This window comes from Triturus cristatus, chromosome 1_2, assembly GCF_964204655.1.
Source record: "Triturus cristatus chromosome 1_2, aTriCri1.1, whole genome shotgun sequence".
Classification (NCBI taxonomy): Eukaryota; Metazoa; Chordata; class Amphibia; order Caudata; family Salamandridae; genus Triturus; species Triturus cristatus.
The window spans coordinates 402,730,477-402,747,091 of NC_140580.1; positions in this window are offsets into that span (position 1 = coordinate 402,730,477).

Consider the following 16,615-nt stretch of genomic DNA (forward strand, 5'->3'; position numbering starts at 1 on the left):
GAAGTCAGTATTTACAAAGGACAATGACACAAGGCAATGACAAATGTGGGCAGAGAGTGGGTGGAGCTCCAAGTTCATACTCTAATACAGCATGCCTTGTAGAGCAGTGCATGCACTACCCAGGCTATACCTAAAAAATATACGCAGGGCTGCAGCCAAGTTGTTGCATGGCTGCATCAGCAGCATTTGAGGTTACCTTGACAGAATCGGTGAGACAAGTATGCACATGTCCTTCAATATAAGAAATGTGGTTTTCAGCAGCATCATTCATGGACATAAGTCATTCTGTTTGTTGTGAGTTAAAACCACATCTGCTGATCCTATCTTTCATTCCACAACTGGTATGAGACTTTCTGAATTGAGAGCGACCAGAGCTTATGCTGAGTTACATAGTGTCGGAAGCCGCAGAATAATAGTGACTTTAAAAAGTTTTTAAAAAAGATTTTGGTGGAGCTGGGCTATATTGTGGGAAGGTGCACTTCTTCTTGCACAGTGGTTAATTTATAAAAAAATAATTGCCGGGGCTCTCGTCAGGATGCAGCTTGCAACAGCCCATTTCTCCTTTTAGCACCGCCTAAAACAGAGCGAACTACTAACCATTAAATTGGGGAGAGGGTGTGGTGTAATGGCCAGGGCTACCCTCTTCGGGGCTGGGGAACCAGCTTCGAGTCTCAGCGTGGGCTCAACTATGACAATAACAAGAGGCCCTAAGCTTCTATATGACTCTAACAAGGGGCACTAAGGTGCTATATGACACAAAAAGTAAGAAAAGGGTGAGCATTGCTGAAAAACCACAGAATTAGCCTCTTACTCTGAAAACTGGAAAACTATAAACAGACACAAATTAAAAAAAAATAGCCTTCATCAGTTAGTTTAGAATATCTGATTTTGTGGGAGCCACATAGGATGCGAAATAAAATGGCAGATAGTTTCCCATGCATGCTTGAATCTGCTGCTCGACAGGGTGGATGGCAGCACATGATTTTCAGGGTGAGCATGGAGAAGGATAGTAGTTTAAGGCAAGGGGACTTTCATGGAGACAATATCTTCCCTTTGAAGTAAAAAGAAAACATTTCAATTGAAAATGTACTTTTGTGGTTGATTTTCAGATCAAAAACGTAACCTTGTTACATTTGCACGTACAGAAAGAGCGATGTATTTGATTATCCAAAAAGTCATAAATTCATTCAAAATGTAGGAGTAAGCATAGAGGATTAAACTTCCAACTTTTGTTAATGAGTATTAGTGAATTGAAACCCTAGTAACTCAGTTGTCTGTTGATAACCACCATCCTATTGCTAAATGCGCTCTCTCTCCTGGTGTCAATTCAATTCAAAGTAAGCTTTATTCGATTATCAAAAATACAATCATAAAAGCATAAGACAACAAATACAAGACTGGTGTCAAAGAGCTCTGAAGCAGCCAACAGGCAGCATAGCTACTATACAGAGGCGATAAATACAAAACAGAGGAAGTGTCTTAATATTTGTAAATTAATCAGTCTGGTGATCCAGTGCAATGTGTAACGCAGGTATGGAAACTCACCTGCAATCTAACAGAAAGGAGGAACGTGGTGGGTCTCTTATTGAGCCAGCCCTCTGCAGGCAGCCAACAAGGGGCAACACAAGGAGGAAACTAGGGCCTGATATAGAGTGGGGTGGTAATGCACAAGGTTGGATGGGGAAGGAAATCCCACCAGTGAGTTCTCTGGATGTACGCTTCCTCCAGGAATCCGAGGATGTTTTTGTTTTGCAGTTTTAGATAGAACGAGCTTGACCCGAAGGTATTGGAGCACTTTACATGATCACCAGTTACGTTACACAAGGACATGCCAGCTTCAAAGTCTCTAAACCGGGGCCTAGGTTTTAAATGTCCTTAAAAAGAGTCACTTGATAGAAGCAGCCTCGAAGCAAACCGGTAATCAAACCATCAATCAAGTTGGGTATAGAAGAGCAAACAAGAAAGCAAGACAGAATTAAAATAAGTGTTCTGAGCCAGCAGTCAAGGGTGAGGGTGAGTAAGTCGACAGCATTGTTCATGGTGGGTTTGTACTACGCATCTGTAACTTGTGAATAACCTCCGGAGCATAGCATCATGCCCCCAGCAGCGATTCCTGCCCCAATCCCCCCTTGTCACCATCCCTTACCCCTTCCCTCCCTCTGACTCCCCTCTGTACCTGTTTGCAGGTGAGGCTGAGCAAGGCCGCCATCTCATGGGTCTTGAGTGGGCTAAGGTAGTGCTGGACCTGGAACTGCTGGTTAAGGCGATCAGCTGCTCCTGCATGAAGCATGTCCACGCATTCATTTTTGTATTGTAATTGCATTTATATAGCGCTTTCTACCCCATACGAGGCGTTGAAGTGCTTTTTTCGGCAAGTAGCACGCTACTCCCGAACCCATAAAGGATCAGTGGTGAATTAGTATAGTGAAATATGAAAGTGATTTGAGTGATGGATATGTTAGTCAGTTATTTGGATGGAGAAGGATACTGGAGGGATAGAGAAGGGGAAAGGGTTTGCATTTATATAGCACTTGCTACCCCTGATGTGGTGTTGAAGTGCTTTTTCAGCGAGTAGCATGCTACTCTGGAACTCATCAAGTGTTAGTGGTGAATTAGTATAATGAATAATAAAAGTAATTTAACAAAAAGAGCACACTAGGTAGAGCGCAGGAAAACCACAGAGCTCACAAAATGGCAAGAGAGAAACCAGCAAGGGACCTACAAAGCCACATCTTGCGCCCTTCTAATGTAACCACCACCCTGGCTACCATTAACACACTGCTTCCCATCAAAATATGCATTTTACAGCATTTACTGAAGGGTAGGCCCAATGCCACCAAAATATTCACAAAGCACCACCCTTAAACGTATTCTCATTTAAAACTTTTCCAACCAAGGTGAGCCTACCATCAGCACCTGGAGTGAAGGCCAAGGAAGTGAGGACCACAACAGACTGGATATGCAGAACTAAACACAGAGGCAGGGTAACCATATGAAGAAATAATTAACCCACAACCAGTACTGGTGTCCAAAGCACAATGGGCATGCATCACTGCCACCATCACTGCCCAGACACACAGGGCCACAGCAGTCTTCAATCGCAGCGCCCCTAAAACACTTAACGCCAGGCAGTGTAACAAACTTCTGCAAATTACAAGGAGGTGTTCAATGTCGCAAAGCATGACCATTGGCCACCTGTGTGTCTGTGCCACTATTCACTGCTCACAGCAGAAACAGACAGGAAAAGCTCAAGAGATTGTAAACCAAAGAGGCATGCATGGTGGAACACACCCTGATGCACGGCAGCATGGCATGCCCCTTTCGCCGAACCTTAAGATCCCCGCAGGCAGCCCCCCTTGCCAGTACGGTGGCCAACGTGTATTACATGACATACATACATACTGCATAAATCCTCGAAAGCCATCCGTGGCGCATAAGAGAAGACCGGGTGATCGCCTCGGTTCGTCGCCCTGACTGGTTTAGAATGCCTCGCCTGTAAAGGACAGAGGCATCCTTCAATGCACATTAACATTAGGCAAGGTGTCTCTGCGAGTCGCTTGTAGCAGTGTCTGCAGTGGCAGAGTACACACAAACAAATGCGGCCACATGTATGTGCAGGAGGAAAGCCAGGGCAGAGTACAAAAGCGTTGAATAAAAAACATGCGTGTGGCCTCGGGGAGGAGAAAGAGCGGCGCCTCCCTCCTCCAGAGCCGGGCCGGCATCCATTTCCTAACCCACTGCAGGAAACCAGCGAGGAGCAGGTGACAGGCAGCCCCATGTTTGCCATGGTTTCTGCAGCCCCCTCTCACCGTTTCTTAACAAACTCCTTAACTCACTCAGACGGTTCATCTTTTTAAAAAAAAATAATTACAAGTGCACAAAAGGGTCTCTTAATAGAGACGGAAAGAGGGGGCAGGATGGTTACATCCTCTGTGCAAGCCACGCGAGAACACTTTCTTCTTAGGACTCTTTGCGTCGTCCGAAGCTCACGGTGCAGAGGACTCCGCCTCGGGGCTCGTGGCCAAGTCCGGTGGAGTATAGAAAGAAATGGTCCCAGCACAAAACAAAATAAATCAAACATCAACAAATAAATAGGCAAAGAACTGAAGAGAAAGTTCAAGTGTTATTTAATCACACTGAACTACAATTTTCATGTATTAGATTCATATATTAAGCAAAAAACTATTCAACAAGACATAATGAATGTGCCCAGAAGGGGGGAGTGGGGTGGGAAGGGTCAGTGAATGAGTGTGGAATTGAGGGATATGTGAAAAGAACGGTATATCCATTTATTAACAATCAAATTGATAGACATTATTTAATCAATGCCACATGTTTTTCATAGATTCAATCTCAATACAATACAGAAAACATAGATGACGCCATGTAAAATGAGAATCACAGTGCAACATGTACTGGTGATATAACTGGCAGTTGTGTTGTGTCGATGTTTCGACCCCTTGGTTCGTGTAAGTATTCACTAGGACCTTACAAAATGGGGTCTTCCTCAGGACAGGGGTGCAAGTGGGAAGAAGGAAGGGCACCTAAAGGATTAATAAAAGAGAGAGTAGTGTGTCAGATCTATAATTGAGGTCATGACATCTAAAGGAACATGAAAACTCTAAGTTTAGAAAGTTACTGTGTCTGCCTTGTTGGTAGGGTTCTAAGGCGCAGTTTGTTGTCAAAGAAAAAGGGGTACAGAACCTCCCAACGGTACGATTGAAAAGAGTGATGACCACCTAAAGAAGTAAGGTGCTTGTTAGTATTGCAGCCTCCCACGAATTAGAGGTCTCGAAATTTAGAAAAAAGGGGGGTTAGGCATCAACTTACTCTGCCTCGGGGGAACGGATCCCCTCTCGATTTTTTGGAAGCAGTCCAAAATCTACCTGGACTCAGCCGTGAAAAGTATTATGTAGGCTGGGGCGAAACAAGAGGCTAAACCTCCGCTTGATCACCGTAAAGGAATGAATCTACGAGTTAAAAGAGGAGAAATAAAAACCATGCTACGGACCCAGCAGCCAACTCAATAGTAAAAGACAAGTGTAAATATTTATTGACATCAGGGAGCAGAACGAAACAGGACAGATTATGGTGAAAAATGGGAGAGAAATTAAAACGGGTGAATACCCAACAAGTTATCTGTCTCGGTCTTAACCCCGTCCCTGGAGGGAACAAAAGGGGAAGCCCTGCTGCATAGAAATTGTACAGTTTCCCCCTTATGACTAAGTTAGCGATGGCGTAAACTCGGGGTGAATTTCTTTCGAGTTAAAAGAAAGAAACGCTAAACCTAAAGCGCTGTACTCGGGATCGTGGCACTGCGCTATAAGCGAAATAAAGCGATCTAATTCAATAAAACCCATCTATACCAACTAAGTAATCGGTAGAATTCCTCATAGTAAAGTGGGGGGGTATTTTATGGGATCAAGGGGCTGGATAAATCCCAATCTAACCATGTAAAGAAAGTCTCAGAAAGAGACAGGACTCACCCTCGTTGCGCGATCTTCATCCGTAAATGTGAAGCAGCGCAAAAGCTATCCGTCCATGGATACTTAACGAGAGACGCGGAAAAGCACGTGATCTCCGTTACCGTGCTGCCGCTAGATGCCGGTTTATAGGTGTAAGGGAAGACAGACTAGAAACTAGCGTTTGGTGCGAGTAAATGTTAAAAGTATCCCTTGATCTGAAAAAACTTGTAAGAATAGTGTCACTTGTCAGTGTGTCTCAGTCGAAAGTCATGTGAAAAATTATACATTAATTGACACACCGTGCCATCTTAGGGACAGCTCGTGATTAACAAAAGCATTAAAAGAAAAGAGAATTCATCAAACAACCTCAACAAGGCAAACTACTGATGTGCATGCTAAGAGGTTAGTTAACATTTGATGGTAGTAAAATCAACATACATTAGATGTCAGGTGAGCAACAAATTCACATTACTTAGATACACATGTTGAAGAGAATGGAGACATGGTAGGATAAGTCTTAATAAACAGCACTTGTGCACACGTATTCCTATCAGGAGAACTTGGACTTTTGGAATTTCAATGCATGTACATATTAAGAGGCAAGAGGAGGGGGAGGGGGTCATTTAGTTCGAGACACCCAAAGGGTGTCACATGAGGGATCTACCACCCCTATAGTGATGTGCATGAATTCGGGGACGAATTCAAGTATAGAGACTTGCTAGTTGTGCATTACTGCAATCCAGTTCATTTAGCCCATTGTGCTATTGTATCCAAACGTATCATCCATTTTGATTCCCTCAAGTTCAAGATAGCAGACAAATTGCCACCCCTCGGTCCCTAAATTTCGAGACCTCTAATTCGTGGGAGGCTACAATACTAACAAGCACCTTACTTCTTTAGGTGGTCATCACTCTCTTCAATCGTACCGTTGGGAGGTTCTGTACCCCTTTTTCTTTGACGACAAACTGCGCCTTAGAACCCTGCCAACAAGTCAGACACGGTAACTTTCTAAACTTAGAGTTTTCATGTTCCTTTAGATGTCATGACCTCAATTATAGATCTGACACACTACTATCTCTTTTATTAATCCTTTAGGTGCCCTTCCTTCTTCCCACTTGCACCCCTGTCCTGAGGAAGACCCCATTTTGTAAGGTCCTAGTGAATACCTACACGAACCAAGGGGTCGAAACGTCGACACAACACAACTGCCAGTTATATCACCAGTACATGTTGCACTGTGATTCTCATTTTACATGGCGTCATCTATGTTTTCTGTATTGTATTGAATCTATGAAAAACATGTGGCATTGATTAAATAATGCCTATCAATTTGATTGTTAATAAATGGATATACCGTTCTTTTCACATATCCCTCAATTCCACACTCATTCACTGACCCTTCCCTCCCCCCTTCTGGGCACATTCATTATGTCTTGTTGAATAGTTTTTTGCTTAATATATGAATCTAATACATGAAAATTGTAGTTCAGTGTGATTAAATAACACTTGAACTTTCTCTTCAGTTCTTTGCCTATTTATTTGTTGATGTTTGATTTATTTTGTTTTGTGCTGGGACCATTTCTTTCTATACTGCCTTACACCCAGGTCCCAGTGATTTTGGGTATACCCTTTGTATAACTAAGTCCGGTGGAGAGCACAGGCAGCTCTCAGGGATTGAGGAAGTGTAGGGATGGACTGGGAAAAATCGAGTAACTGGGTAAGATCAAAAGGGAGATTCTTTCTCTCTGGCGTGTGTCATGGCTGGCTTATTACATTCATTTGTTTCTTTAAATCCCAGTGACCTGACGATGAAGGCGCTTTTCAGTACCATTATTTTGTATAATAGGAACGCCTATTATTTAACGCTGTCAGAAATGGCAGACATGCAGCATGAAGCACTATGTAAACAAGTGACTTCAACACTGCCAAAACGGTCAGAGAATTAGAAAGTAAAGCCTGTGTTCATAGAATGCGGCTGCCCAAGGCCCCCGCAGGGGGCCACTAAAGAGGGCAGCCCTCTAGTGCCACCGGGGCACCCCACAGCCCCCTTATGGGCAGGGACTCAGGGAGGAGTCCCCCCCCTAGCCTTGTTGCGGCGCGCTATGCGAGCGTCACTTCCTGTGTGCGAGTACAGGGGGAGGCGTTTATATGCCTGCCCCACCATCTGGACGTCCTCTTTTGCGCGCCGGACACGCCGTCGTCGCTGCCCTCAATGCCGTTTCAGCCATCTGGTGTTGTGTCCCCGTGATTGGTTGCCGGCCTCGTTGGCGTTGTTGTGGTCTCCTTTGTCCCCCGCTGGACACGCTGTGTCCACATCGCACCTCTGCTGTCTGAACTTGGGAGCAAGTGTTGGTCGTTGTGCGCGGTGAGTTTAGGTGGCAGGGAGGGCCTTAGGGGCCTTTCTTTGCTGCTGATTCTTTGGCTGGCGGCGCGTGGAGGTGCATGCAGGGTTGAATGGTTGATTATCATTATCAGCACCCTCCCAAGTCTTTCCCCCATCTGCTCGTGGCTCCAACCTCCCGGTTGGCCCGGCAGTTGCGAGCCGGGCTGGGTATGTGCATTGGAGGCGGTGAGTCTGTTTTGCTCTCTACTGCCCCTCTACTTGAATGGTGGGGCGAGGGGTGTAGCTCACTTTGGCTGCAGCCCTAGAGACACGATGGGGGCCTTTGCCTGGGCCGACCAGCCTTATTAGTGTTGGCAGTCTGGGGGATTTGAGGCAGCTGGGGTTTCTGGGTCTGTTGTGTGCGGATGTTGAGGCCGGTGGCTGAGGCCGCCTGAGTGCTGCCTGTTTTTCCTGGCCTGTGAGGGGCAAGGGGGCTGCAAGTTGCAGGAGGCCGCGGGCAGCTTTGTCCTATGGGCCAGTTCATAGACAAGCGCTGCAGGGGTGCATGGGCAAGCCCCTGCAGCACTTTGGCTGGTGCAAGACAGCTCATGTCGCTGGGCCGCTCCAAGTGATTCCGTCGGGCGAACAGGGAGTGCCTGACTGAGCAGGGCTTTCTCCGACAACGTCAAGGGTGGTGTAGGAGGAGCGGCGGTCAGTGTTGCCGGGGGTGAGGGTCCCTGCGGCAGGGGGCCTCGACTTGACGACTGGGATGGCCAGAGCGCACATAGCCGTAGTTCTTATATTTCGATTATCTAATCTATAGGCTAAATCCTATGTAGCTGCTGCCATATCTTGATTGCACTAGGATGCCGTGGGTGGCTGGGCCATGGGGGACCTCTTCTGCTCTGCGTGCCCGTCACGTTTGGGGGACGAAATGGGCACTTGCTGCCACATGTGGGGATAGTGCTGTGTGCCGGGCCATTGCTGGTTGGTCCTTGCCTATGAAGTACCAAGGTATCACGAAGGACGACTTCCTTTGACAGCGTGCAAATTCTTTTAAAACGGTGGCGGTGTGCTGGTTACATCCCCGGTCTCATGGTCCGCTTCTTCGGTTGCGTTGAGTCGTGCCCCGATCCTCCGGGGGGGTGGTCCTCAGGTGTATTTGTGAAAGGTGTTGGGAAAGGATGTGGCGTAAGGGTGAAGAACTGCAGAATTTGGGCATCGCATTCTCGGGAAGTCCAAGAGGGTGCGAGGTCTTACACTGTTGTGTGTCTGAAAGCGAATCAGCCCCCGGCCGTCTCTGGGTTTTATTTTCTATCCTATCTTTATGTTGGGATTTCAGATATACTTTCATATTAGGGTTACGTCTCCACACAGTAAAGGGTGGTTTACGTCTTCAGTGCATTGTAAGAGTCTTCAAGCCAGGAAGCACCTTGGGCGATGTTACATTTCTTTTAGCACTATGACCATCTGCAGGATGTGTTGCGCCGTCTTGAGAAGTTACCCGGCGAGCCGCAGGCTTGGTCACGGGCACCTGGAATGTTAACAAGGTTAACATGGATGTTAACAAGGAGTCGATCATTTTACCTGTTCTTTTCCCTAGCCATGATTAAATGCCCTGTTAAGAGAACATAATCCAGCCCTTCTGCGTGCTTAAATCTTCTTTTTCGAAAGCATGATGCAAATATTAAAGTATAACAGACTGTCTGAGCGGAAACACATACTGTTACATTTTGTTTAAGTGTACACGTTTGCTTCTGCAGAGAAACAAACTGCGTGGTATGTTGTGTTACATCTGGTATCGGTACATGGTTAGCATCAGAGTGAGACACACCAATTTCATTCTGATCTCTAGTCTTTTTTTTGTCTTTCAAATCTCCTGTTATTCAGACAGGCGCCGGTGTACAAATACAGAAATCGGGTGCGGACCCCAGGTCTGTAGCCCTTTACAGACTCGTGTAAACAGCCACATGGCTGGTCTACGATTCACAATATCGCTTTTGTGTGAAAATGCACGCTTGTTTCACACCACTCGATCTCGTGTATGTGAGTTTGTGTACGTGCTCATTTGATTTGGTTTGCTGTGCTGCATATTTATGAGTCGGATATTATGTAGGATTGGGACCAGGTTGGAAACCCTTTGATTTCTTAAAACAGAGGACTTGATCGTTAAAACACAATTTTGTATTTACTAAACAGGTTTATCGAGTAGGTAAAGTGTTTCCAAATCTGTTTAGGAATTGGCTAACTGCACTGTTCACCCGCGCGCCTGCCCCAGATATGTCCTACACCCCCTTACGGCTGCGGGGCACAGGAGCTGCCGTGAAATCTATACTGTGGTAAATTGTGTTTCCCTGGCGCGTGTGCTCTTCAATGTGAGAACGGGAGGGGCTGCGGGTCTCTGGTGGCTTCTATCTCCCTGCTGCTTTGTGTTATTGTGGTGGTTATGAAAACGGTAAATACAGAGCGTTGTTCTTTGGTAATTGAAAATGCGCACATTTCAAGGGAGGCACATCGAGTCCTTCGCTGCGTTGTTCTGTTGAGAATGATGTTTAGGGCAGTGCAGCAACATTGTCATGGTTTCGGCGGCGTTAAGTGAAAGCTTTTCAATATTAAACACAAGCCACAGTGCTGCTTATTTACCTTAGGCAACTAACAACCTGTGACAAATCCAAGAACCCTGACATGTTGCAGGTAGGATGTTCTTGCTGTATCATATACCTGGAATGCAAGGGCAGAAACAGCAACATACTGGTCGGGCGACACAACTGCTATGCAAAGAATTTTGCTTGCACGGGTTAGCCATACCTTTACCCTCGTTACGGAGGAGAGAAGGTTTTGCGGTTACTGCCTCCGAGGGGCTTTTGATGTTTAGTTATCGTATCGCAGCAAATGTTGATGGTTAGCTGGGGAAACACAGACGTGCCTGATGTTGCCGGGGCACACATTGATTGATTAACACCTTCTCTCTGTTGGCAATGCACAGTCTTCTTCAGGATGCGTGGGGGGCTCTGGCGCGTTTAACACAGCATTTTGAAGGTTTGAGGTCAGGAGTGCATACTCGTGCACAACAGCACATGTGGTAGTATTAGCAGCTGCCCTTGGTAGAAACTTATTTGGGGGCCCCTGTTTGGAACAGTGTTGAATTTGATACAGTCCAGCTCTTTTATGCCCACTTTGGGAAAGTTACTGACAGTGCACGGACACACTCTTCCAATTTCTAAATGAGTGCATAAATTTTCAGGGATGGTGACGTGTTTTCAATACGGTAACATAGCAGCAGCTCACTATTAATACTGAAAATAATAGGTGACTCTACCACTTAGCATATAGGAGGTTCTGTTTTGATCAAAAAGAAACCTTTTAATGATGTTGTAAGTGTGGAACACATGGCCCAAGCAGCGCATGTTGAAGCTTTGCAGGTGGGCATACCGGGGTCGGTAATCAGAGCGCTGTGGGTCGGTAGTGTAACCGTTGATGTTAGTTTTGCTCCCACAGGTTGAGAAGAATAAAAAGAAACTAGTTCTTGGTTGGCGCCAATTTGATAAGGGACTGTGTTCTTTGCAAGCACATGGAGTTGGCTAACCGGTGGATGGATAAGAGATAATCAAGGGACCATTCATAAATGTGGGCAATTCCAAAGGTGGTCAAAGCATCCTTATGCATCATAGGTTTAAAACATTCAAGAAGGCTATTAAGGGATCATTTTCAACATGCTCTGGTACTCCGAAAGGTGTCGATTGTCTCATGGCTTCAGGTTTGCGAGTATAAACTCCAGAGGAGTTGCCTCTGTCCACTGGTCTTCATTTAATTAGCTTTCATGGCTGCAGTTCAAGAGTTTTCATTTTCCGTTAGGTTCAGGTATAGCACGCCACCAGCCAAGGTCACATGACCGCAGATTATGCGAAGGCAGGTAAAGAAAGCACCTTATTTGAGGTTCCCTCTTATAGCAAGAGCTTTTGCACCCCGGGGAGCTGTTACAGTGATATGCCTCTTTTAAGTCACCTGGCATTCTGTTAATGATTATCGAGTTTCAGATAGAAGGTACAGGTTGTCTAGTATCGGTTACGTCTCTACAATGCCCCAGATAAACTGCTTCTATGGTTTCGTCTGGCTATGGCTGGGTTTCACACACATTTTACCTGTTTTACAGGGGGGTATGGTTGATTTCTGTTGATTGGTGGTGTTGCTTAGTGTAATGGTCCCATTTGCGGTTGAGCTTGCTATTCATTGAAGGCGTTGTTCAGGGGTGGATCCTTCAGCTGTGCCTTGGTGAGTGACTTGCGCAGGGGGTTGGGTTTGTGGTGCCTTTCCTTGAGTTGGGATGTTCGGTGTAAACCTCGGTGTCCTGTTTGGTGCCTGGGTAGCGTGCGCCGTGAGAAGGTTGTTTTGTATTATTGCATTGAGCGAAGATTTCGCTGCTTGGCCAACAAGGTCCTTTGGCCAACAGGAGTTATGCATGTGGCCCTTATCAATGTCTTATTGATGTATGTGCTGCTGATGACAAATGGTAAAATGGTTGTCGGTTTTGGCTGGGGCTCGGCAAGTATGGTTTAATCTTTCTCACCTAACACTTGTGCATTATCGGCCTAGAAGCCAAGTATACTTCAGGGGGCTCTGCTCACACCAAAGTGGGCCAAGATCACACAAAGCACAGGATGAGAGTGTGGTGTCAGTCATATATGGCGAATTATGAGAAATGCCAGAGGTAGGGTGTATGACATCACAGGCTTGATCAGTGATATTATCATGGTTCATCCTTTGTCCCAATATAGACAAAAGTTACGGACAGGCTCTGTTTTGCAAAGAATAGTTATTTTGTCTCCGCATGTGCCTCTTTCGCAGTACTGCGAGGTCAATTTTGTCTCCAACGCGGGGATTGTGCGCCGCTATTCCGTTTCCAAAGGGCTCCCGCTTTCCGCTTTCGGCACCTGGCTTACGTGCAGGTGACCTGTCTGGCTGTTGCGGAAGTTGATTATTGCAATAGTCCAATTTGCGGTTGAGCTTGCTTTTCATCGAAGGGAGACATTTAATGAATGTTCAACATGTTAAGGTGACAGTCCCACCAGTTCAGAATGGAAGCATTTTCAATATGCTACGCAGGGAAGCCAGAACTGTGGCTTCAGTTATCTTATACAACTAACAAGCATTGTTAAAGCCAAGGGTACTGGCGCGTTGTAGGTACTGTGGTTTTGTAGTATATATCCGGAGGCAATGTCAGAAGCCGCAAAATAACAGTCTGCCTTTGCCACCAGTTACCAGCCCAATGGTGGGAAAGTATAATTTTACACTTCCTCAGGAAATTTCAACGCAAAGAGAGGCACTGCGAAATACTGAGACTGCATTGTGCAATTGGCTACGAGGGCCTTCATGAGGAACACCTGCGGGAACCATATAGAATCAGGTACCATGTACACTGGGTGGGCATTCCCCTGCAGCCAAGGGCCGGTATTAGGTAGCTCCAGTTAAGACATATTCACCCGCGCTTTAACCAGGGCAGCAGGCGGGTGGTGGTAGTTGTCAGCAAACAAGTGTGCTGTGGCGCGGAAAAGTTTGGTAAACACTGCGTTACTGCCAAATGGCGACAGGGTATTATCGACCTTTTAGGGTCCCAAAATTCAGGAACAGGCAGGTATTTGCACATAACTTTCCCCTCTGGTTCCACAGACTTGTCTGCCCCCTTGGGTTATCCTTCTGCAGGCTAGAACCAGACAATAGAAGGGTCATCTTTTGTGACCGGGGTCCCTAACACATTGATAGTCAAGCGCTGAGGTAGATGTACCATGTAAGGCATGGTCACTACTTGGGTTGTCCCCAAGTTCTGGGGTCAAACTGGGTTGGAGCATTAAGTCTTCAGTCCTTGGGTAGCATCCAGCAACCCTTCAATCCAAGTAAGGGCAGTTAGCGATAGATAAGTATCAGCGAGTGGGTAACATACACTGGCTAGTCAGTGACATCGAGCCCCGGGGGCATGCACGCTTTACAAATAGAGCTGCAACCAGAAGGGTGCCAAGTGGCAAAAAACAGTAAAGAGGTTTAAGATGTTTGTCTCTGGCGTTACAGCAGGGTGGAGCCAGTCCCATTTAGAGGTACGCCCGGGGGGAAATGGTGTGCTCCTTTAGGTTCCCATGACCTAGGCGGTGTGTGGCATCTCCCACATCAAATGTTATGCACTAGATTACAGACAGTGCGCCCTGTATCGAATCAGACAGATTCTCTAAGCGGTTATGCCTAGGGGGCTTCACCAGAGGGAGCTGAGCGGTCGAAATTCCCATAAAGAATATGGGATGCAGGGCAAGTGCTGGAGTGCAGCCGTGCTCAGTGTACATACGCCTAGTTATGAACATTCCTGTGCGCATTGATTTAGCAAGTAAAGGGACTGTGCCAAGGTTAAGTATAATCCTTCTCGCCCTAATAGCCTAAGTTGGCAAGCAGGGGTAGGAACGGTCTCCTAACAAGTGAGCTGCTGTCCCAGAGATGGGAGACACATGTGTCCAGACACACACGGTGCTAGAAGGGCGGCAGCCAGTGTGATCAGCAAATAGGTGGGGCATTGTGAGCCAGGGTGTCTGAAACTGTCCCGCCCAGTGTTGGGATGGGGCTGAGTCATGTGACGCAGTGAAACTTTCCCGCGTGAGGTGAATAGTGCTTGGCACAACTTCACAGGCCAAAAGTGCGTTTTGTTTCATCAGACACTAGCTGATCCAAGCTAACGTCAAGGGCGTACTGCTTAAATCAGACAGATTCTCTAAGCCGTATGCCTAGGTTCCACCACAGGGGGAACTGAACGATCAAATTCCCATAAGAAATAAGGGAAACATGGCAAGGGCAGGAGGACCCCTTGCCCATTGTCACACACTTCTAGTTATGAACACTCCTGTGTGTCATGATTTAGCAAGCAAAGGGACTGTTCAAAGGTTAAGTATAATCCTTCTTGCCATAATAGCCAAAGTAGGCAGGCGGGTTGGGGGAGTGGTCACCTAGCAAGTGGGCGGCTGTCCCATAGATGGGGCATGCAGAGGTTCAGGCACACACGGTGCTTGAAGGACGGCAGCTAGGTGAGATCAGCAAATAGATGGGGCAATGTGAGCCATGGTGTCTGCAATCGCCCCGCCCAGAGTTGGCACGGGCTGAGTCATGTGATGCAGTGGAACTTTCCCACACGGGGTGAATAGTTCTTGGCACAACTTCACAGGCCAAAAGGCACTAGCTGATCCAGGCTAACGTCGAGGGCTATTGGGATATAGATGGGGCATCTATAACCAGTAGGGATGTTCTCTTTCATCTAGATTTGCAGGAGGCTCTAGACAGGAGAGTTTGTGGGTAAGACTATAGGTGTTTTGGTGGGGGGCTCTGGCGGCGACGGCGGCCACCTCCAGAGCTGTGGCAGAGTTACAGGGCGATCTGGAAGCAAATGGGTACAGAAGGGTACCTCTGCGCGGCACCATAGGGGGTGCCAGAGCCAAAGCCCAGGAGCCTCATGGGAGGTTCCTGGAAAACCGTATCGGCGCCCCGTTGTCCTTCGGGCGGTTGTGGGCCTGAACAACTGGGGGCTTGCCTTGCTACGCTCTGCCCTGAAAGGGGCATGAGTAATAAGGGACCATGTGTCACGTGATCCGGGAAGAGGCTCACCAGAAGGGGCAGCACAGATGGGGTTCGCCCCAGTGCTGCTTGGCTCATCAGGCGGGCAGGCGGCCCAAATGGTTGCCTGCCCTTGGATCGCCCGTAAGATAACCCACCATATTACATAACGGTGTATGTAATAAACCTGCAGCAGTTTTACCCAAACAAAAATTGTGTGGTGTATTTATTTATTAGCATGCATGCTATGTGTGGTGGGGTGGGTAGTGTTGCCAATGGTGGTGCTATGCGGCTGCCCGAGGCCCCCTCAGGGGGCCACTAAAGAGGGCAGCCCTCTAGTGCCACCGGGGCAACCCCACACCCCCCTTATGGGCAGGGACTCAGGGAGGAGTCCACCCCCTTCAGCCTTGGTGCGGCGCACTAGGCGAGCTTCACTTCCTGTGCGCGAGTGCAGGGGGAGGTGTATATATGCCTCCCCACCATCTGAACTTCCTCTTTTGTGCGCCGGACACGCCGTCTCCCACCCTACCGCTTACCCGGCGTGGTTTGTGGCAGACAGGAGGCAGAGAATGTTGTCCTTTTTTGTTGCAGGCGGAGTTACAGGGCGACCTGGAAGCAAATGGGTACAGAAGGGTACCTCTGCGCGGCACCATAGGGGGTGCCAGAGCCAAAGCCCAGGATCCTCATGGGGGGTTCCTGGAAAACCGTGTCGGCGCCCCGTTAGTCCTTCAGGCAGTTGGGGGCCTGAGTAATAAGTGAGTGAGTAATAAGGGACCATGTGTCACATGATCCGGGAAGAGTATCACCAGAAGGGGCAGCACAGATGGGGTTCGCCCCAGTGCTACCTCGCTCATCAGGCGGACAGGCGGCCCAGATGGTTGCCTGCCCTTGGATCACCCGTAAGATAACCCACCATATTACATAACGGTGTATGTAATAAACCTGCAGCAGTTTTACCCAAACAAAAATTGTGTGGTGTGTTTATGTATTAGCATGCATGCTATGTGTGGTGGGGTGGGTAGTGTTGCCAATGGTGGTGCTATTAATCACAGGCAGACCCTGAGGAAGTGGCTGAGCCCAGGAAGGGTTGGAGGGCGGGCCCAGTGGCAAGCACAGCCACCTGGGCACAGCAGTCAAGATCAGTGCATAGAAGGCAATGTGGAAATAAGGAAAAGAACAAGATAAAGGCATGCTGCGCTGCTGCTCGCTCCTGAGGATATACTCCATGGGAGTTCGCTTTAAAAAA